This window comes from Elephas maximus, chromosome 8, assembly GCF_024166365.1.
Source record: "Elephas maximus indicus isolate mEleMax1 chromosome 8, mEleMax1 primary haplotype, whole genome shotgun sequence".
Taxonomy (NCBI): Eukaryota; Metazoa; Chordata; class Mammalia; order Proboscidea; family Elephantidae; genus Elephas; species Elephas maximus.
The window spans coordinates 56,799,304-56,823,520 of NC_064826.1; the positions used below are offsets into that span (position 1 = coordinate 56,799,304).

The following is a 24,217-nucleotide window of genomic DNA, read 5'->3' on the forward strand; positions in this document are numbered from 1 at the left end:
TACGAGTAATCCTTCATTGAATTTTCACAACAACTCAATGATATAGGTACTATTATTATTCCCACTTGGTGGTTCTTGTCAGTTGTCATCAACTTGATTCCAGCTCGTGTTGACCCCATATATGCAGAGTAGAACTGCTCCATAGGACCTCCAAAGCTGTGACCCTTTGGAAGCAGATCACCAGGCCTGTCTCCTGAGGCACTTCTGGGTGGGTTTGAACCACCAACCTTTCAGCTACTTTTCAAATGCTTAACTGTTTGTGCCACCCAGGAACTCCCTTATTCCACTTTACAGATGAGAAAATAGAAACACCAATAGGTTATATAATTAGCTCAATGTCACCAAGATACTTCATGTCTATTAATCCAGCCCAATGCTAGTATTTTGATAGATCTGGGATTCTAACCCAAGTTCTCTGGCTCTAGAGCTTGTGCTCTTAACCGCAGCACTGTGCTGCTTCCAAGAAAGAAAACATTTACACCATACATAGGTCCTTTTCTCATGCAGTCTTCTGGGCCATATGCCAAGCACCGTAAGCCCACTTCTTGACACTTGAACATCTATGGGAACAAAGTCTGTAAACATTCTGGCTCCATGCCCAGTGACCTCCCTGGTTTGTATCACCCTCCACCTCCCAGTGGCCACACACAGAAGCCTTACAGTTCAAGAGATGTCTGGGAAATTCCAAAACCAGAAGGCAGATGAGAAGCAGTGGGGAGTTTTATCCATGAACGTCTTCACACAAGAATCTAAATGCTCATTGAGGGCATGTTGCCCTCAATTGAGGAGAGAGAGACCAGCTCCTGCTGGCAGGAAGCTCGACGTTCACAACAACCTTTGAAAGGGAGGCGGAGAGCTTTGTCAGCTGGGGATAGACATCTGGCAGAAGATCAGAGGGACACCACATCAACTAATCCAGCCCAGTGCTGGATTTAAATGCATTTTGCCTTGGTACTATGCAAGAGCTTGCTGAGTCCACTATTGGAAGAATAAAGCCAAAGAATTTTACCCAGAAGCAAATGAGTTTTGAGGTAATGAGGGTGTAACTCTTAATTACGCATCATTAAGGAGGTTTCCTGACCTGAACTTAACTGACGCTGGCCAGAATGTATACCTTTAGAGTTTAAAATATTGATCATCTTGGTTTAATTTAAGATTTTTATCTCAATGTAAGCAAAGCATAGGAGAGTACCTTGACAACTAGCTAAGTAGTACAGATCTCTCTTTCATTCTGTCCTCTGCCTCTCTCTCTCTCTCTCAAACACATGCACACACACACACACACACCACATACACACACATTGATATTGAAGAAAATGTCTTTACTTTTTATCTTATAGAAAATAACAGAGGTTATTTTACTTCAGCACCTGAATTATAACCTAAGTTACGTGATCAAGGTTTGAAGGACCCTTCTTTACCCCTTAGTCAAAGTAATCCAATGCAAACCATGTGCTGAGGTTTGAGTGCATTTAGGTAGTAATAGGAGTTAAACTTGGCCCCACACTCACAATTCCAGACCTTGAGTTCTAATCCCAATTGTGATTTACATTCTGAAGTTTCTCAGCTGCTCCAATTTTCTGCCTTCTACCCGAGCTCTGTAACTGCAGTGAGTCCTCTCCAAGCCCCCACTCCAGTGACACTAGACAGTTGTGTCCCCCCACCTGCTTCATGGTTTCCTTTCTCAGGCCATCTAATCCCTGATCCTGTGAGTGGAAGCTTCTGTGCCGTCAATCTGGTAACCTGTGTGAGTTTAGCCAGCTTTTCCTTATCATTGTCAGTTTACCCTCCATCTCAGGTGAGAAACACCCTTTCCATCAGCCTCACCTTGGGAAGCTTCATAGATGGGCCAAACAGAGCCACGTCTCCTCCCATGCCCCACCAAAGACCGAAACTCAAACTCTTTGCTCAGCTGAGGCCTGTCAATTATTCAAACTTTCTATTTTCATGAGGGATCAATTCAGACCTTGAAATGACATAATATTTATACAAACCAAACTAATACTGAATCGCATATGTCCAGTAATTCTGAAATTTTTAAATTAAGATACATATATATGAGTTGAGTTGTAAATGGCTGTAAGTGAACGACATACCAAGAAAGATATCCTAAGATTTGATGGAGGTGGGAGGTATTGAAGGGAGCATGAGAGAAATGTAAGTCATCTTTGGATGGCTTCAGGACAACAACATTTGTCCTCTTTGAGTTAATTCCATGGACAAGCAATGGGAATGAACTATTTGAGTATCTGTATCTTGCTACTGAAAAATGGAACAAGAATTTATTATTCTCCAATTAAAAATGAGCATGTTCTTCTGTCTTAAATTCAGTTTTGAGTGTGGTTTTGCACCCATAATGACACAATAATCTAAGAGAGACCATTTGTTAATAATAAGGAGAATAGGCTTCAAATGTAGCTTCTATTTTCTTTTATTATTTTGAGAATTTACTAATTTTTTTCGTATTTTTATGATGCAAATGCAACCAATTTAAAATATAAGTAATACAGCCCACTTATTTTTTTCTGAACTCCCCAATATTGAAATGAATTTTTTGTTTGTTTTTAAAATGTCTACTCTATGAGTTTCACCTAGAATCCATATGCCCTCTTTCTCCTCTTTAAACGATTACTCTTTCCTGTGTTTTTTCTAAGTCCTCAAATACAAATGGACTGCTGTCCTGGAATTTCACATTCGAATGGAGTATATATGATGTTTTATATTCACTGGAAGGCAGATCCCAGGAAAATCTAAAAAGACTCTTCAAGAAACTGCAAAGAACTAGGAAGTACTTTATGTGATTTTGTGAATCACCATGTCCAAATTTAAGTTACTGCTGCTACTGCTGCTGCTCAGTGTGTGTGTGTGTGTTTTAAAAGCTTGGGGGGAAGGGGTTACAATACATCATAAGTTTACAGTGGAAAGCAGAAATCAATTATCTTACTCTGCAACTCTCGACCCCGGTACACAACTGTACTTCCAAACACTGTGTTGGAGGCAGTACAGCCCAGTGGCTAAGGTTTCAGCTTTAGAACCAGGTCATAACGTACTTTTAAAATGTTTATTATGTGCCAGGTACGTATAACAATAACCCTCAAGGTAGCAGTTATTTTTTTCTACATTTTACAGAGGCTCAGTAATATGCCCTCTTTAGGTTGCCTTACTTGACTTTTAATTCTATCACTGCCATTTAGTAGCCGTGTAACCTTAGACAAGAAACCTCTCTGAGCCTCAGTTTCCTCCCCAATAAAGTGGGAACATAAAATAATATGCATATATAAACCAAAACTAAACCTGTTGTCATCGAGTCTATTTCGACCCATAGCCACCCTAGAGGACAGAGTAGAACTGTCGCATAGGGTTTCCAAAGAGCAGCTGGTGGATTTGAACTGCCAACCTTTTGATCAGCAACTGTATCACTTAACCACTGCACCACCAGGGCTCCAAAGACATATATGGCAGATATTTAACAAGTTTGCATTGTTTTTAATCTTAAACTAAAAAAATTTTGACGGACAGAAGTCTGTAAAAATGCCCAAATTGTATCTTTTGGGAACATATTTAATAAAATTTGGTCAAATTTTCTGAACAAATCCTAATAAAATAGAATAAATCATTGTATATTTACATAGACACTTTAGGCCATATATTCTGAGTCATTGCAGCACAACTTTTCAGCAACATTGGTTGCCAGCATTTAAGTGTATTACTTAATTTTCTATCATTTCATACCCTTTCCAACAGAAAGTTTCCTTTTCCTTTTCCTTTTTAATTTCTCCTCATTCTTTGTAATCTCTGTTCTACTCCTACCATTCCACTAAAATGACCTTCTTAGTGGTCACTAATATCCTTTAGGGAAAATCGCGTTGGTGATAGAAACAATGCCAGAGATCAAATGATAGAACTTTGTAAGACCAATGACTTCTTCATTGCAAATACCTTTTTTCACCAACATAGACAGCGACTATATGCATGGAACTCGTCAGATGGAACATACAGGAATCAAATCTACTACACCTGTGGAAAGAGATGATGGAAAAGGTCAATATCATCAGTCAGAACAAGGCCAGTGGCCGACTGTGGAACAGACCATCAATTGCTCATATGCAAGTTCAAGCTGAAACTGAAGAAAATCAGAGCAAGTCCACAAAAGACAAAATAGTACCTTGAATATATCCCACCTGAATTTAGAGACCATCTCAAGCATAGATCTGACTCACTGAACACTAATGACCGAAGACCAGATGAGTTGTGGAATGACATCAAGGACATCATGCATGAAGAAAGCAAGAGGTCATTGAAAAGAAAGAAAAGACTAAGATGGATGTCAGAGGAGACTCTGAAACTTGCTCTTGAACGTCAAGGAGCTAAAGCAAGAGGTAGAAATTATGAAGTAAAAGAACTGAGCAGAAGAATTCAGAGCCAGCTCGAGAAGACAATGTAAAGTATTATAATGACATATGCCAAGAGCTGGAGATGGAAAAGCAAGAGGGAAGAACACACTCAGCGTTTCTCAAGCTGAAAGAACTGAAGAAAAAATTCAAGCCTCGAGTTGAAAAAATGAAGGATTCTATGGAGAAAATATTAAATGACGCAGGAAGCATCAAAAGAAGATGGAAGTAATACACAGAGTCTTTACACCAAGAAGAACTAGGCAATATTCAACCATTTCAAGAGGTGGCATATGATCAGGTACCGATGGTACTGAAGGAAGAAGTCCAAGCCGCTCTGAAGGCAGTGGCGAAAAACAGGGCTCCAGGAATTGATGGAATATCAATTGAGATGTTTCAACAAACAGATGCAGCGCTGGAGGTGCTCACTCATCTATGCCAAGAAATATGGAAGACAGCTTCCTGGCCAACTAACTGAAAGAGATCCACATTTATGTCTATTCCCAAAAAAGTTGATCCAACCGAATGTGGAAATTATAGAACAATATCATTAATATCACATGCAAGCAAAACTTTGCTGAAGATCATTCAAAAACGGCTGCAGCAGTATATTGACAGGGAGCTGCCAGAAATTCAGGCCAGTTTCAGACGAGGACATGGAACCGGGGATATCATTGCTGACATCAGGTGTCAGATGGATCCTGGCTGAAAGCAGAGAATACCAGAAGGATGTTTACCTGTGTTTTATTGACTGTGTAAAGACATTTAAAAAATGGGAATTCCAGAACACTTAATTGTGCTCATGAGGAACCTTTACATAGATCAAGAGGCAGTTGTTCAGACAGAACAAAAGGATATTGATTGGTTTAAAGTCAGGAAAGGTGTGTGTCAGGGTCGTATTCTTTCACCATACCTATTCAATCTGTATGCTGAGCAAATAATCTGAGAAGCTGGGCTATATGAAGAAGCACAGGGCATCAGGATTGTAGGAAGACTCATTAACAACCTGCATTATGCAAATGACACAACTTTGCTTGCTGAAAGTGAAGAGAACTTGAAGCACTTACTAATGAAGGTCAAAGACTATAGCCTTCAGTATGGATTGCACCTCAACGTAAACCAAAACCAAAATCCTCACAACTGGGCCAATGAGCAACATCATGATAAACAGAGAAAAGATTGAAGTCCTCAAGGATTTCATTTTACCTGGATCCACAATCAACAGCCATGGAAGCAGCAGTCAAGAAATCAAAAGACGCATCGCATTGGGTAAATCGCAGCAAAGGACCTCTTCAAAGTGTCGAAGAGCAAAGATGTCACCTTGAAGACTAAGGCGCACCTGACCCAAGCCATGGTATTTTCAACCGCATCATATAAATGTAAAAGCTGGACAATGAATAAGGAAGACCGAAAAAGAATTGACACCTTGGAATTGTGGTACTGGTGAAGAATAGTGAACATATACCATGGACTGCCAAAAGAATGAACAAATCTGTCTTAGAAGAAGTACAACCAGAATGCTCCTTAGAAGCAAGGATGGCAAGACTTCATCTTACATACTTTGGACATGTTGTCAGGAGGGATCAGTCCCTGGAGAAGGACATCATGCTTGGCAGGGTACCAGATCAGCAGAAAAGAGGAAGACCCTCAACAAGGTGGATTGACACAGTGGCTATAACAATGAGCTCAAGCATAACAACAATTGTAAGGATGATTCAGGACCGTGCAGTGTTTCTTTCTAGTGTGCATAGGGTGGCTATGAGTCGGAACTGACTCGACAGCACCTAACAACAACAACATTCAATCTATATATTGAGCAAATAATCCGAGAACCTGGACTATAAAGAAGAATGTGGCATCAAGATTGGAGGAAGACTCACTAACAACCTTCGTTATGCAGATAATACAACCTTGCTTGCTGAAAGTGAAGAGGTCTTGTAGCACTTACTAATGAAGATCAAAGACCACAGCCTTCAGTATGGGTTACATCTCAACATAAAGAAAACAAAAATCCTCACAACTGGACCAATAAGCAACATCATGATAAATGGAGAAAAGACTGAAGTTGTCAAGGATTTCATTTTACTTGGATCCACAGTCAACAACCATGGAAATAGCAGTCAAGAAATCAAAAGACGCATTGCATTGGGCAAATCACGGCAAAGGACCTCTTTGAAGTGTTGAAAAGCAAAGATGTCACCTTGAAGACTAAGATGTGCCTGACCCAAGCCATGGTATTTTCAACCGTATCATATCCATGTGAAAGCTGGACAGTGAATAAGGAAGACCAAAGAAGAACTGACGCCTTTGAACTGTGATGCTGGTGAAGAATCTTGAATAACTTTGGACTGCCAAATGAACAAACGAATCTGTCTTGGAAGAAGTACAACCAAAATGCTCCTTAGAAGCAAGGATAGTGAGACTATGTCTTACATACTTTGGACATGTTGTCAGGAGGGATCAGTCCCTGGAGAAGGACATCATGCTTGGTAAAGCACAGGGTCAGCAGAAAAGAAGAAGACCCTCAATGAGATGGATTGACACAGTGGCTGCAACAGTGGGCTCAAGCATAACAACAATTTTAAGGATGGCACAGGACCAGGTAGTGTTTTGTTCTGTTGCGCATGGGGTCGCTATGAGTCGTAACCAACTAGATGGCACCTAACAACAACAGAATATCTTTTAACTACCAAATGTGTTGGTCTCTATTAGTCTTCGTCAGGTTTACCTTTGCAGCATATAGGACATGATACATAGTAGGTGCTCAATAATCACTCACCATCATCATTAACTTACACCCTAGTTACAGGTGCACTGTCTTGAGCCCTGCATTCTAAAACCCTTTACAGTTTTCTGGATTCCTCTTTTTCCACCTATCTCCTTTAAATGTATCATTCCATAACATTCTATCTTAGTCTTCTTTTACTTTTACTCTTTAATTTACTCCTGGAGGATCAGATCCATCAGGATGTACGAACTAATCCTCAATTCTAGATACTCAGTCCCAAACTTCTGGGAATTCCACATGAATGTTGGGCAAATACCAGAAATTCAACATGTCCAAGCAGAAGTCATCTCTTCCAAAACCTTTTTTCTCCTTTTGTGTGTCCTCTCAGTTAATGGCATCCTAATACTTTCAGACCAAACCAGAGCCAAACCCATTGCTGTTGAGTCAATTCCAACTCATAGCAACCCTATAGGACAGAGTAGAACTGCCCCAGTTTCCAAGAAGCACTTGGTGGAGTTGAACTGCTGACATCTTGGTTAGCAGCTGTAGCTTTTAACCACTACGCCACCAGGGCTTACTTCAGAGTTGGTTCAACTTCTCTCTCTCCCCAAAGTCTATTCCCTAAAATTTGCTTACTTCACCTTTGAAATGCCCCCATAACCTCCTTTCTCACACCTGATTTCCCCTAGAACTGGCTCTAATTTCCTGTAATCTGAACCATTCTTATTTTATTGTAAACCATTCTCCTTGCCTCCTCACTTATCATTTTAAAAATATATTCTGTATGCTCCTCTAGAGCTCCTTCCTAAAATTTCAATGCAGTTATGTCAATCCCATACTTAAAAGCCTTCAATGATTCCTCATTGCGTTTAAAATAAAGTTTGGTCTTGTATTCAGAAGGCTTCACAACTTGCCGCAAATGCCTTTTTTAATCATAGTTGTTTCTCATCCTATATCTAAGAAAGCTACTTCACTCATACACATATCCAGATACCCTGTGTTAACAGTTTCCCCAAATGAGCCTCATATTACCCCACTTCATGCCTTTACTCATGTTATTCTTCCAATCTCACACAGCCCTCCACCCACCTTCCATCAAACCTTATCAATCCTTCAAAGTAAAACCCAGTTCAGAGTCTATTCCCCTGAAACCTCTTTTTTTAGGCCTCATTTGGCACATAATAAAGTCTTCCCCGTGTTTGAGTTATATGTGCCAAACTCTTTCCACTAAACTGAGCTCTGGGCGGGGTGGGAGGGGCAGAGCAAAAATTCATTTCAACCATCTTTGTATCTCTCACCGCTTCTAGCAATGTGCTAAATACATAGAAAATGTCCAATTGGTATTTATTACTAAATAATTTCTGTGGAGGTCATTAGAATGAGCCTCACAGGCCTCCAAATACAGGAAGTGTAACTGACCAAGGGCCCTGATTGCTGGAATCTGAACTCTGTGCAGCATTTCTGCTGAGGCCATACTTCCCAAGCTCCTCCCAGCCATAACTAAATGTGGTAGGGATACTAAGGCATATCTATTCCTGGGAAACATGGGATTCCTCTCACAGCTGACTTTGGCTCAAGGACTCCCCAGCAGTTTTGCTGAGCCTTCTCACTTCACGCCAAAGTCTAGGACAAGTCCACTCAACCTTTCCTCCATCTCTTCTTCACTGTGATTTAGACAGAGATCATGTTCTCATGGCTCCCCCTGCCTTGTCCAGCTATATCTCCATTTTTCTTACACAGATATTTCCCCTAATAAAATTATTTCACATTTAATTTTTTTATGGCCTAACACAAAACAAAAATCCAAACCCATTGTCATTGAGTCAATTCCTACTCATAGCGACCCTATAGGACAGATTAGATGTGCCCCATAGAGTTTCCAAGGAGCGCCTGGTGGATTTGAACTGCTGACATTTTGGCTAACAGCTATAGCTCTTAACCACTATGCCACCCGGGTTTCCATGGCCTAAATAGTGGGCATTAAATCCAGACCTCCAAATGAAAATTCATATGGCCCAGACGAAATCTACCATCAGTCATGATTCTATAAAAGCAGTTTCAATAACTCTTGAGCCTAATTCCAAAATGCTGAGTTACTCTAAAAGGTCAAGGCACATGAGTTTAAAATACAAAGAGAAAATTTTAATCTGTCACCTTGCACTGGCATTCAAACATGAAAGACCCAAAAAGGAGGGGGTGGGGAATAACAATGGGAAATCTTGGGAGATTATAAGCAAAGGAGCAAATATATGAAAGCAACGATGATTTCATCTTTAAAAGAGCTCATTCAAAGCACAGATTAATAAATTATAGTAGCAAGAAGTTACATGGCATTTTTCATCTTCAGAGCTCTAGATGAACCATTAACGTACCCTCTTTGCATGCAAATTAGAAATACAGAGGTTGTTTATCACCTGGATAAGTAGTGATAGGACCTTCGATTATGTTTTTAATGTCATAGAGGAAACTCAGTGACATAGTCAAGATAGGTAAGGGTCAGGGCTTAGGCTCATAACACTGGGCCTATTTTGATCATAAGATTAAAAAAAAAAAAAAAAAAAAAAACCACCAGCAAGTCAATTCTGACTCACAGTGACCCTACAGGAAAGAGTAAAATTGCCCCATAGGGTTTCCAGGAAGAGGCTGGTGGATTCGAACTGCCAACCTTTCGGTTAGCAGCCAAGCTCTTAATCACTGTGCTACCAGGGCTCCATTTGGATCATGAGATAGTGTAAAGAAAAGATAAATTCAGTGGTGAGATGTGAGAGTGGGGAGAGAGAGAGATAAGAGAAGAAAGAAATGGAAGAGAGAACACGTACTGAGTACTTACATTCCTAAGCATATTATATGCAATATTTCACTTAATCATCACAACAACCATGGGATATTATCATGAGAAAACTCAGACTGAGAAGTACTATTGGGGAAAAAAAAAAAAGTCCAAAATCAAACACTTTGTGGGTGAAAAAGTTGGGATTCGAACAGTTTTTCTGACCTCTAGAGCCCAAGTAGCCCTGTCCACAAGGTGTCCACAAGGCAATGTTATTGTTGTTGGGTGCTGTCAAGTTGATACCAACTCATAGCGACCCCATGTGACAGAGTAGAACTGCCGCATAGGGTTTTCTTGGCTGTAGTCTTTACGGGAGCAGATCACCAGGTCTTTCTCTCGTGGAGCAGCTGGGTGGATTTGAACTGCCAACATTTTGGTTAGCAGCTGAGCACTTAACCATTGTACAACCAGGGCTCAGAATCAACTTGATGGCAAACAACAACAATAGTGCCAGACAGGAGAGAAAAGGTGTGTGGGTATCTGCACACATGAGTTAAAGGAGATCATGGAAGGGAAACACTGTTACTCCCACCTTGTGCTGTACCCCACTTGGCCACTGTTGTATTCAGACATATCCAAAAATAGTTTCTGTTCATTTGCCTAATACTAGGATTATAATTTACATAAGGTAATTAGGAAAAAACAATCTCCAACTTCCCTGTTGGGAGAATTTAAGCCGTCCCAGCCAGGAAAAAAGAAAGGTTTAGTTCCACCTTGTTATCGCCACCACTGTTGAAGGTATCAATGATTATGCAAGATATAGACATTAAAGGTAGATTTTTCCAGTAGGTGTAGACATCAAAAAAGCATACCACTCTGGAGTCAGACTACCTGGGTTCAAATTCTGGCTGCCCCACTTACTGTCTTTGGGCTAGTTATTTGATATTTTCTTAGTTTCCTTATCTATAAAATGGAGTATAATAGTAATACGAACCTCAGAAGGTAATAATGAATATTAAAATAAGTAAACACATGTTCAAATATATAGTAGGTGCAAAATAAACATTAGCCAATAGTCTTACTACAAGATGCATCACTTGCTTAATTTTAAGTCTAGTGCCCTTAATGCATTAATGCCTCATGGAGCCTCATTACCCACCATAGAACAGACATGAGTCATTTTAGTTTTTGATCATAAAGAGATGTCATTGTCAAAGAAATGAACTTGATTGCTTTTAAATGCCGTGTCTGTCCATGTGCAATATACCAAGAAGCTCCCTCTTATTTCCTTTCAAGTATGTGTGAGCAATAGATTCTATTTAAATTCATAATGGCATTTACAACCTACAAGCTGATAGATACTGACAGATAGCAGAATAATAATCAGCAAGTGGCAATCATCTGATCCTGTTTTATTTTTCCATCTACTTTTCTTCATCAAAATCTCCTTACAAAGGAGAACTTCCTTCTTATATCACTGATATAAATTTTTATATTATTATGAAGTTATTTTGAGGCTTTTATTGCTCATTTAAAATAAGATCAACAATAAAAAAGCATCAAGTTTTCTAGAAATGCCGTGGATACTGGGATATGGTTCGCTGTGTTTTAAATGCCTCACCTTCTAAAAGCAAACCAGAGCAGTGGGAAATCCTTCATGTTTCTTGAAGACTTAGGATGTAAAGGTTTGCCAAGTCTTACTAAATTCTGAGTGTGAAAATACAGGCACTGAAGAAAGGGCTTTTGAAATATTAAAGAACAGATAAAATTCTGCAGCACTATTGATTTCAAAAGCACAAAGCGAATATTCAGAACAGGAAGAAAACATCAAAAAGTCATTGTAAAACATTGCACATACAGTCTTCACTGTCAGTGACTGAAAGTAGGAAATATGGATCAGCTTAAAAAAAAAAAAAGGCTCACTAAGGGTATTTTATTGATGTGCATTCATTTTCTAACCAAAAACCAAACCTGTGGCTGTGGAGTTGATTCTTACTCATAGTGAATGTATAGAACAGAGGGAAAATGCCCCACAGGGTTTCCAAGGTTGTAAACCTGTACGGAAGCAGACTGCCACATCTTTCTCCTGCAGAGCAGCCAGTGGGTTTGAGCCATCGACCTTTTAGTTAGCAGCAGAGTGCTTAACCACTGTGTCACCAGCACTCTTTGTTCATTTGCTAGAGGCTTCTTAATTCTCAAGGGCTTCTGAAACTCAGAAATCCTAAAAGTGTGAATAGGGTTGTATAAGCAAAATTAATACCTTCATTGCTGAGTGCAATATTTTAGGATTTAAATGTGCCTTATTACCAAGGCTTTATAAAAATGGAAATGCAAATTTGTTATCATTTACATTCTTAGTCCTACTGGACCTTAAGACGTTTATTTCAATCTGGCATTGATCTTGGTGTTATAAAGCAAACTTTCTCCATCCATGCATGAATTCCCTATAACAATGTATGTTAACTAACCACTACCTAAAATGTTAATGTAAAGACCTAGTCACCTAAATAAACATTAGGAAACAATTTATTACAGATTTAAGCCTTTGAATAAGAATGATGCGTGTGTGTGTGTGTGTGTGTGTGTGTATAGGAGAGACAGAGACAGAGACAGGGAGGTGGAGATGAGAGGGAGGATTTGAAAAGACACTTCTATATTTCTCTGGTAAATCTTGGACATCATTTCTACTAGGAACTTTCAGTTTCTTTTCAAATGCTATAGATTAATTGCTGGTTTGCTAGGAGAGGATTGGAGCATTATTTCCTAAGACACAAGTATGGCAATGCAGTTGTTCCAATGTTCTTCCATAGCTATCACCCACCTCTGTAAAAGCAAGTCTACGTAGTATGAGAGATGGTATAGGGAAAAGAGCATGGAGCCAGAAATCCCGACACCTGAGTGTCAGGGCATGAATGCTATTTAGTGTGTGGCCAAAGGCAACTTGCTTAGCCCCTCAAGGCCTTGGCCTCCTATATTAAATATAGGAAATTGGAATAAACTTCTCTGAAACTACCTTACAATTCTAAACTTCTATCTATTGTCTAGTTAATGTTTTTCCCTCCACACCTCTTCCCTCCCCTATAACCATCAAAGATTGTTTCTTTCTGTATGTAAACCTTTTCACAAGTTTTTATAATAGTGGTCTTGTACAGTTTTTGTCCTTCTGTGATTGACTTATTTCACTTGGTGTAATGACCTCCAGTTTCATCCATGTTGTGAGATATTTCTCAGATTCATCATCATTCTTTATTGTTATATAGTATTTCATTGTGTGTATGTACCATAGTTTATCTATTCGTCTGCTGACAGATGCTTAGATTGTTTTCATATTTTATTATTGCGAATTATGCTGCAATGAACATAGGTGTGCATATGTCTATTCATGTGACAGTTCTTACCTCTCTAGAATATATTCCTGGGAGTGAGATTGCTGGGTCTTACGGTATTTCTATTTCTAGCTTTTTAAGGAGATGCCATATCGTTTTCCAAAATGGTTGTAACATTTTGCATTCCCATAAGAATTCCAATCTTCCAGCAGCCTCTCCAACATTTGTTTTTTGTTTTTTTGATTTGTGTCAGTAATTTCAGGGTGAGGTGGTATCTCATTGTAATTTTGTCAGGATCATTTTGTTGACAGAAAAACTGAGGCCCACTTAAGCTCTATAAATGAGACAAGAACTGAGCCAGCACTACTTTTGACCTTGGCATGGTACTGTCTGGCTGGCAAGGTATAAATGAAAACATTTGCTGAGTTTATTTGGAAAGAAAAGTATTTTTATATCCTGGACCTTTGAACAATACACTTAATAACCAAACCTGTTTTACTTTGATTTGACCAACGAAAACTTTCCAATAACCATTCATCTATATACATGAAATTTTGATCCAAGCAACTCTAGAAAAAAAAAAAAAAAGATGCAGTGAAAAAAATATTGACTTTCCCTCTTTCAGGTAATGCAAGTATGTAGAAAAAGATGGGGTTCTGAAGGTTTAAGAAAGAGAAGAACTTCTTTACTTATGTAATTTCATATCATACCCCTAAGAATTTTTAATATCTTGAAAAGTAAGAAATTAGTAGACTAAGGACAAAAGATTCATCCACTCTTTCTATTCTCAGGGAAATTGATTCATTCATCCATCTGGCAAGATGGATGAGCATCTCTGAGATTGCTGACACTACTCCAGATCCCAAAAGGTAAATAATACATAGACCTGCTCTCAAGGAGGTTACCGTCCAGGACAGCAGACCTGTGACAAATAATTATTGTGATGAATGCTGTAATAGTGGTGCATGTAGAACACAAAGGGTGGGTCTCCATTGACTGGCTGAGTCTAAAGTTCCCTAAAAATGTAACATTTTACAAACTCGGGAACAAAATAAATTGTGGGAGGAAAGAGAATAGGGTGTTTGCTTATTCTTTCAACATCATGTAGCATTAACTATGTTCCAAGCACTGGAGCTTACATTCTAGTGAGGAATACAAATACTGAGCAAGTAATTACATGTGTGATGAGCGATACAAAGGGGATGAGTAGAATGCTATAGGAGCATCTAACAGAACTATCTAGCTAAACTGAGGAATCAGAGAGGGCTACTCTGCAAAAACTATTCAAGCTACCATAAGAAGGATCAGTTTTTAGTGGTTGTTAGGTGCCATCGTGTCGGTGCCAATTCAATAGCAACTGTATGTGCAACTGAACAAAACACTGCCCAGTCCTGTGCCATCCTCTTAAATGTTGTTATGCTTAAGCCCATTTCAGCAGCTACTGTGTCAATCCATTGAAGGTCTTCCTCTCTTTCTCTCACCCTCTAATTTACCAAGCATGATGTCCTTCTCCAGGAACTGGTCCCTCCTGATAACATGTTCAAAGTATGTGAGATGAAGTCTCTCCATCCTTGCTTCTAAGGTGCATTTTGCTGTATTTCTTCCAAAACAGATTTGTTCATTCTTCTGGTAGTCCATAGTATAATCAATATTCTTCTCCAGCACCATAATTCAACAGCATCAATTCTTCTTTGGTCTTCCTTATTCATTGTTCAGCTTTCACATGAATATGAAATGACTGAAAATAACATGGCTTCGGTCAGATGCACCTTAGTCCTCAAAATGACATCTTTGCTTTTTAACACTTTAAAAGAAGCATCAGTAGGGCTTAGATAATCACAGAGCCAAAGGCAATGACTTAATCATGAGTGAAAATCTTGAAATGAAGAGAGAGGGTGGTTTGTTCAAAACGCTAAATGAAAACCCTGGTGACAGCAGAGAAAATTCTGAGCATGAAAGTAATAAAGTTGAGACCAGAAAGGCAGACAGGAGCCAGATCATGGAAGACCTCACAAAATGTAGGAAGATTTAGGACTTCATTCTGAAGAAAATGTATTGAGACAGGACAACAATAGAAAGAGGAAGACCAGTTTTTCCAATAGCCCAGATGAGAGATGATGGTAGCTTGGATTAGAATTGTGTAAGTGAGGATAAAAAGAAGACGATAGACTCAAGAACTATTTAGGAATTAGATTAGGGCTTGGTGGTTGATTGAATGTAGACAATAAAGGTAAAGGAGGCAATTAGGATGATTCCAAGGTTTCTCCTTTGAGAAACTGGCTGAACACTGAAATAGAGGCTCCTGGAAGAGAAATGTGGATGGGGCAAGATCAGAGTACCATACTGAATATGTTGTATTTGAGGCAGTGAGGCATCAAATCGAGTGTACCAAGTGAACAGTTGGTTAAAATAGCTTTAGACATCAGAAGAGAGTTCAGGTTGACATAGAGATAATGATTGAAGCCATGGGCATGGACAAGAGTGAAACTTGAATACTGAAAATGTAAGATACACATATACACACAAATACACACTGATATATGGAATTCCAAGGAAATAAGAAAAAGTTAGAGAAGCAATAGACTGGATGTCTTGACCATTACCTGAAAAATATATGACAGAGCCTAGGTCATTTCCTGAGCTATTATTCTACCTCACACCCTTGCTATCTATCCTCCCTCCAATTTGCATCGTGCCAAAAAAAGCCACATAGAGTAAAGTGTACTGGCAAATTGAGTATGGAATGACACAGTGAATCACAGTGCATATCACGAATATTCAACACCTCAAGTAACAAGTCTACACATTAGGAGTTGTGTGAAAGTCCTCACTCATTTGTTTATTCACTCAACAAACACTTATTAAGCACCTGCTGTGTGGCAAATCTGTTTTAAATATTAGAGATATAGAAGTGACCAAAAGTCTGCCTGTTAGAGTTTACAGAGTGGTAGAGAGAGTCAGGCAAACAATAAGCAAATAAACAAGCCCTGGTGGCATAGTGGTTAAGAGCTATGGCGGCTAACCAAAAGGTTGGCAGTTCGAATCCACTGGGCACTCCTTGAAAACCCTATGGGGCAGTTCTACTAGTAGCTACTAGTCGGAATCGACTCGATAGCAATGGGTTTTTTTTTGTGTGTGTGTGTGCCGTGAAAGAAATCAGTATGGTGATGGAAACAGAATGGGAGCTGATTTAGGTAGTTTGGTCAAGCCTTTGCTTGCCTCAGGCCCCAATGGAAACCTAATGCTCTACAGTTTCAGCTGTCCAAATTGATGACACACACCCTGCTTATGCACTCACATCCTTGCTCACTAGCTAAATAGACACCTGTCCTCTCAAGAATCCCCATTGCTCAGGACCAAACTGGTAGTAAATTAATCTACCGAGCAGAAGAATAGTTCAAAAGAGGTTACACCAGAGCATAGTATTTAACAGATGAAAGCTTCCAAGATCCTGGCCTTCATGCTGGTTTGTTGATGAGTTTTTAATTTCTTCCTCATGTCTTCTTGGATGAAATAGCAAGTAAGGGAAAAATCTAAGAGACATTCATTGACCCCTGAAAACCTGGAAATCCCTGCCCTTCTCTGACCCAAATAAAATGGAATCTGATCAAATAATACCTAAAAACTCCTACACTGCAAATATTCTCCTCTGTAAAGAATAGGATTTTAAATTTTATAATAGATAATTTTCAATTTCAATTGGATAATTCAGATCTTAGACTTAGGCCACTGGATTAAACCTAAAATTAAGTGTGAAAAATACATAGGTACTTGGGCTTGAGCCCAACACTGTGCAATTCAATAAGATTTTAGAGGAAATATAAAATATCTCTCTACCAGTGGGCCAAAAGGTTAAATGTTCACCATTAGATATTAGTTTACAGTTATCATCTCCAAAAGACCTCTATTAAGTTGTATTTGTTGCTTTGTCAAGGTGATAACACCTAAGACAGATACATTTTTGAGGCAAAAAAGAAAGGCTGGGCCAGCAGCAGGAGCCACCGTCTAGGAAGAACAGACCCAGATGTTAAATACCAAATAGGAAGACCTGAGCAGTGTGAGGTCATTAAGCACCTTGAAGAAGCACGATAAGTAAGCATGAAAGACACCAGGATAAACATGGAATCCTAAAACTTTAAAATTGGCAGGGACTTTAGAGATTAGCAAGTCGTAAACCCTCCATGTGGAAAACCGGAACCCAGGGAGAAAAGGTACCTGTGAACATAGAAACTGAACATTGAAAGAGACCTTTGAGATTGAACACAACCCTTTATATCTGTTTTCTATACTCATTCAGCCATAAGAGTCCTCTGAGATGCTTATGAAAATTACAGATTCCTAGCTCTTTTCCCTTTCTACCACCAGCAATTTGATCCATCATATCTTGGGCTGTACAGAGAAAGCACCATTTTAGAAAAAATTATTTACATCATCTAAAAAAATTTAGAAAAATGCCTCTTTATGATGTATGACTTCTGTCTACTAGATCCTTTGTTTATCATGCAGCCAGCTTCTGCATGAACTTGTATGTACTAGTTGCGATACTTTCACCATCTAGTTGACAAGCTCATTTTTTTTCTCAGAAGCACGTAGAGCACCTGATACATGTCAGGGACTATATGTGAGGCCACAAGGATGGCCAGGAGCATTTCCTGTCTCTAGGAACTGGCGTCTGGACAGACTCAAACTTGATCATAGTGCCAGTGAAGTGGCTAGCAAAAAAATACTCTAAATGTGAACTAACCAGTGTGGGAGACTCACAATGCACTTTTGTTAACATTGGGATGATCTTATTGGCAGTTTTAACATGCTAGTTCTAAGGTCACAGAACTCACTAATTACAGTCAGGACTTCTAATCCTTACATTCAATGTACTTCTAACACATTCATCTATTTCAAAAATTTACCTAGGGTTGACCTTTCTTAGTGCAATCCTAATAGCCTCAATTGGTAACTATTCATACTATTCACACTATGAAATTTGATTTTGTGACTTGTATGAGGTATTTCACAGATTTTATAGAAGTTGTTTGCTGAATGAATCCCATGGATGTAGTCGTTCTATTATTCTCAATATGGGCAGACATTATTCTCAATATGGGCAGACATTATTCTCAATATGGGCAGAACCCTGTACAGTATAACATCTCCTGTTGAGTTCTACATGTGTAAAAGAAACTAATGTGAGGAATATAGTCCAGATGATAGTCATAATGATGATTAAAAGGAAGGAAATGACACCTACAAGCAAAGGTAAAAGGAAGTGGAATTACCTGGCTTAAAGAAGAGAAGGCTGGGGAGTAATGATATTCTTCTGATACATGGAGAAATGTTATAGATAGAATGGTGACTAGCTGAGCCTCATTTGTACTGACGGCAGAAAGAAAAAGGAAAATTATAAAGGCCTAAATACTCATTCCCTATTTAGAGTTAACCTTAAAAGAGAATTAAATTGATAGTAAGAAAAGTTGCTATACACAGGAATTTATTACCTAAGAAGAGTAGGACTTTTTTGCTAAAGGACTTTTTGCTAAAGGAGTTGTTTATGCAGCTCAATTATATTTGCATCTCATTGTGATGCTGTAGATTGTGGTGCTCTCCAGTAGCTGGTACCCTGAGGGCAGTTCTCTGAGGAAGGGTGAATATGTTGCATGGAACACTCACTAAGGTGATTACAAAATGTCATTTAAAGGAGCAAAGAAAATTCTGAGGACTTTTAAGATTTCTGTCCTCTTAGTTGCTGCCTTCACCTTGGTGCTCAGCTCTGCCCTCATGTTCGTGTGAATGGTGACAGGCATAGATTGCAACCAACTAGAGTAGTTTTGTTGAAGCCTCATGGCTGATGCATAATGTAAGATTTGTGTCAAAGATAGTGTGTGTGGTAACAAATGGATTTTAAATCACATGTGTTTCCAATTATAGATCAGCACTGCGGGCTCATTCATTATAAATGAGCTAAGTCTAAGGAGAAAATGCAATTTTTTTCTAGACTTCCTCGAAGAGGAGCTTTGTTCACCATTTCATAGACTTTGGAGCTATGATTTAGAAGATAAAAGTGGGATCACTCCTGTCTCAGTAATGCTTTTCCAATAACAGTATGGTATAGGTCATCTGTATAAAAGATATCAGCAAGAAGATATAGTGATGAGTAGATTAAATAGACCTCTCCTACCCTGTTTGAAAATAAATTAGCAGTATGGTTGTTGATTCCCTTTACAAACTCTGCATATACGAAACTGCTTTCTTCCTGAGAGACCGCTCAGTAAGAATGCCTGGGAAAGAGCTAGAAAATAATGTTCCTAGCAAGGCAGAATTTAACTCTCATTAGTACAGAATGTAACCACAAGGTTTCAGAGCTCATATTGTCTATCTCTATAAAATCCACAAATACTGACTTGAAGACCCAATTTCCACATTGTAGAATTATCTTTCTGGGAGCTTTTAAAGTTCCTTCACAGTAAATTGGAGAACTCAGCAGCAAAATGCCCAACTACCCCATTACTAGAAAGTTTCCTTAAATGAGTATCTAAATCAGTGAAATAATTGTCTGTCAAGTTCGAACATGTATTGGAAATGCTGGAGATACTGTTAAAAATGCAGATTCTAAGTCAATAGGTCTGGGATGGGGGCCTAAAAATCTGCATTGCTAGCAACATCCTAGTTGCTGTATCTGCTGCGGGCACATGGATCACACTTTTGTGTGACCAGATGTTAGATCATTTGCAAAAGCCAATTTGATTTACCACTCAGTTAGCGAGCACTTATTTTCTGCCAAACACTGTTTTCAGTAAGGTCTTCCAAAGTTGTGTCATTAATAAACTCTAATATTATTTATAGAATTTAATTCAGTTCATGTAGTGGCCTATAATAGTGTTAACCAAACTTCTACATTAATTAAAAAATAATAACCTCCTGAAGTATCTGTTTAAAGTGATTCGGTGGAATTAAGATGGGGCCTAAACATTTAGCATTCATCAGGTGATTCTTACCATTAGACTGGAAACATTTATTAACATTACCATTGTCAGAAATCAGCGTAGTGGAAAAGGTGTAGGCATTGCAATTGGATAGACTTTGAAGACACTGATATGAATCCTGGTTCTTTCACTTAGTAGTTGTAACTTTGGGTGAGTTTCTTAACTTCTCTAGGCCTTGATTTTCCCATCTAGATAACTGAGGTAACAAGACTTATCTTTAAGGACTAGTCTGAGAATAAGTGAAAGAATGTATGTAAAAGCCTAAATACAGTGCCAGACACATAGCAGATGTTCCAGTTACTATCGTTGTGTATATAGACCACCCCAAACTTAGTGGCATTATGTTTGGGCATTATGCAGGTCAGGAACCTGACAAAGACTTGGCAGCGTCAGGTAGTCAGACTTCAACATGACAATGCAGGGCTCCAAACACAAGGGTGGTTTTGAACCAGGTAGAAGCTGCATCACCTTTTAAGACCTAGCCTCAATGGTCACACAGTAGAACTTCACCACATTCTAGTGGTTACAAAAGTCACAAGCCCTCTCATATTCAAAGGTAGAGGAATCAGATTCTTGCTATCGATGAAAGTGGCAAAGTCTAATTATAGAAGAACTTGTAGATGGCCATCTTTGGAAAATAAAGGCTGCCACAATAGACAAAAATTATTTTCCTTCTTCTTGTCAGCCGGAAACCTTTCAAGTGTTTGTGCCAAGGTAGTATTTCCTATTCTACCCTTGACTGGCAAAAACTCTATCATGATCCTCCAGAGGTCATTGTTTGACCTACTAGTAACTGAATCTATGTCTAGCTCTTAGTCTAAGAACTTCTCCAGCATTCTACAGTTCACAGGCATGACTAAGTAGGTTCAAAGAGGTGTGACCCTTACACCAAAGTGCCAATAGTGATTATCTCCTTGGGTCAAAGAACCTTCAGGTCATGTCAGAGCTCTTCCAAAACCAGAGACCACTCTTGGTCTCATCTGAAGACAGCTCCATACCTTCAGGTGAGAAGACTGCATCTGTGCTCCTCGATGGTAAGAGTGATATCTCTGATTATCCCCCAGTTTCTAGAGTTGTATTACGTTGCAGCATATCACTCAGAGTTGTTTGTCAATAACACCGCATGAATTCAATTGCATTTTTTATATTCTCATACACCTTTCTTTATCCTCCAGATTCTTTCCTGAATCTAGTTCACCATCACTAACCCCTTACTCTAAATATCCCCCAACTGAACATTCCAGATACCCAGAACAATATAAAGGAAAAACCCCAAAAGCACCATTTTCCACCTTCCTTCTCCATCTCAAGTGAAGTTACTTTTAAAGTACATGATTACAAATAAACATACTAAGAGTCCTTTTAAAACCAAGTCTCAAAATTCCTCTTCCATCCAACTGTATTTACATTTTCTGTGGGCCTAGCCTGGGTATCTACTACAAATTAATATGGTCATTTTCTCTTATCATAATAACTTGTGTCAGGGACCAGATCTAAGTATTGGGAAAAAGGAACAAAACCTAAAATGGACAACTTCAGTGTTGTAGCCAGGACTGAGGTAGGGATAGCAAAGACCTGAGTGGGAATCCAATATGATAAACAGCAAACAAGGTCTCCAAATCCAACCAAGGATAGAATTTACAGATTAGGAGAGAATACAAATTAAAATAAAACAGAGTCCTTTTTTCTAGGGAGATTAAATAAAATAGGCAGAAGGAAGACAAGTACAAGATAACTATAACACAAGGCAGAAGGTGATACACAGTGCAAGAAAGACACAAATAGATTCACAGGAAGTTTGTGGGAAGTTTTAATGGAAGAAATGTCATTTTAACCAAAGAAGAGTATCTCTAGGATAAATTCAAGCTCTTTGGAAAGATATACAAAGTCCGTTATGGTCTGGTTCCTAGCTATAGCTCTTCTCCCAGCATTCTTCTTCCCCCACTGCACCCTCCCCCAATTCACATATGTTCATTCTTCTTTCTCTGGCTAACTCTTAACTCCCACCAGTGCTTGAAGACTCCCTTCACATACACCTTCCTTAGAAGATGGGGATGGGTACTGGGTATCTGCACTCTTCTTGACTATTATACACAAAACTATCATGTCAGATATCACAGTGCATTGTATTTATCTGTACTTACCTATCTTCCTCACCAGCTGGTGTAATTCTTAAGGGAAGAAATTATCGTTTTCCTCCTTATCCCTGTAAGCTTAGTACAATGCTTGATACACTGTGGCGCTGGCCAAACAGAAGTTTAATATATGAATGAGAATCCAAAGTCAAGTCAGAAGTCAGATAAAACAAAGACTTTAAGAAAAAGATCCAGTGAGAAGTTACTGTTTTTCCAGCCCCAGATATACATGATTATGAATGTAAAAATGTATGAACTAAACCAGGGGTCAGCAATCTTGGGTCTGTGGACCAAATCTGGTCCACAACCTGTTTTTGTGCATAAAGTTTTATTGGAACAGAGCTGCACCCATTTCTTTATGTATTATCAATGGCAGCTTGCACATTACAGCTGCACAGTTGAGTAGCTGTAACAGAGACCATATGGCTTGCAAAGCCTAAAATACTGTTTGGCCCTTTATAGAAAACATCTGCTGACCTATGATCTAAATGTGAAGATGTGTAATATTTAGAATGATAACATGTAATGTTTCAAAATGGCACATAATATCCTGGAAACAATTTAGATTGGCTCAAAAAATATATAATTTTTTTTCTGTGAAAATCCCTCCATATACTTTTTAACTACTTTTTATTTCCACTTTCTTACCAAGATCCTGCTCTAAATGTCACCACTTTTTCTTAGTCAGCCTCTTATAACAAACCCACCAAAACCCACTGCCATCAAGTTGATTCCTGCTCATAGGACAGAGTAGAACTGCCCCATAAGGTTTCCAAGGCTGTAAGTCTTTACTGAAGCAGACTGCTACAACTTTCTCCCACGGAGCAGCCAGTGGGTTTTGACCACTGATCTTCTGGTTAGTAGCCAAGCACTTTAACCACTGTACCACCAGGACTCCTCCTCCTACAATATATAATATAAAATAGCATGAACAAAAGACCTAGACTCTGCTCTCTGGGAACTTAGAGTTAAGACAAAAACGTAAGTGGTCGAAGCATTAGCAGTTCCTCTGCTTCTGGTGAAACTATCAGGGAAGGAGTAAACGAAAGTGATTCCCCATGAGATATGAATAAAAGCATTAATGAAAATCAAATATATTTGGAACTATTCATAGTTTCCTTTAATACCATTGGTTCTTGATCATATGCTACCTTGTGAAATGGTTGAACGTCAACCAATTCTTTTTGATACAGTGACACTGTGTATTCCTTCCATTTTCTTTTGATGCTTCCTGCATCATTCAATATTTTGCCCATAGAGTGCTTCAATATTGCAACTCGAGCCTTGAGTTTTTTCTTCAGTCCTTTAAAGCTAAGCGTGTTCTTCCCTTTTGATTTTCTAACTCCAAGTCTTTGCACATTTCATTTAAAACTTTACATTGTCTTCTCAAGCTGCCCTTTGAAATCTTCTGTTCAGCTCTTTTACTTGATCATTTCTTCCATTCGTTTTAACTACTCAACGTTCAAGAGCAAATTTGAGTCTCTTCTGACATCATTTTGGTTTTTCTTTCTTTCCCATCTTTTTAATGGTCTTTGGCTTTCTTTTTGTATGACGTCATTGATGTCATCCTACAACTCATCTAGCGATTGGTCATTAGTGTTCAATGTGTCAAATCTACTGTCAAGATGGTCTCTAAACTCAGGTGAAATACACACAAAGTCATACTTTGGCTCTTGTGGACTTGTTCTAATATTCTTCAGCTTGAACTTGCACTTGCATATGAGCAATGGATGGTCTGTTCTGCAGTCAGCGCCTGGCCTTATTCTGACTGATCATTAAGAACCAATGGTATTGAAGAAAGAAGCCCAAGCTACACTGAAGGCACTGGTGAAAAACAAGGCTCCAGGATTTGAAGGAATACCAAGTAAGATGTTTCAACAAACAGATGCA

At 38.8% G+C, this 24,217-nt stretch overlaps 1 protein-coding gene across 4 annotated transcripts in view; it reads left to right on the forward strand.

Annotated features, from left to right (window-relative positions):
* GRM3 (glutamate metabotropic receptor 3) overlaps positions 1 to 24,217 on the forward strand; it is a 252,771-nt gene that overhangs the window by 97,484 nt on the left and 131,070 nt on the right. The window contains exon 1 of one of the 4 annotated variants that reach the window (XM_049893727.1): positions 14,049 to 14,084. The exons of the other annotated variants lie outside the window; for them this stretch is intronic. The gene's annotated coding sequence lies outside the window, so the exon portion shown is untranslated. Of the gene's footprint in view, positions 1 to 14,048; positions 14,085 to 24,217 lie in introns of those variants that run through there. 4 annotated transcript variants of the gene reach the window in all.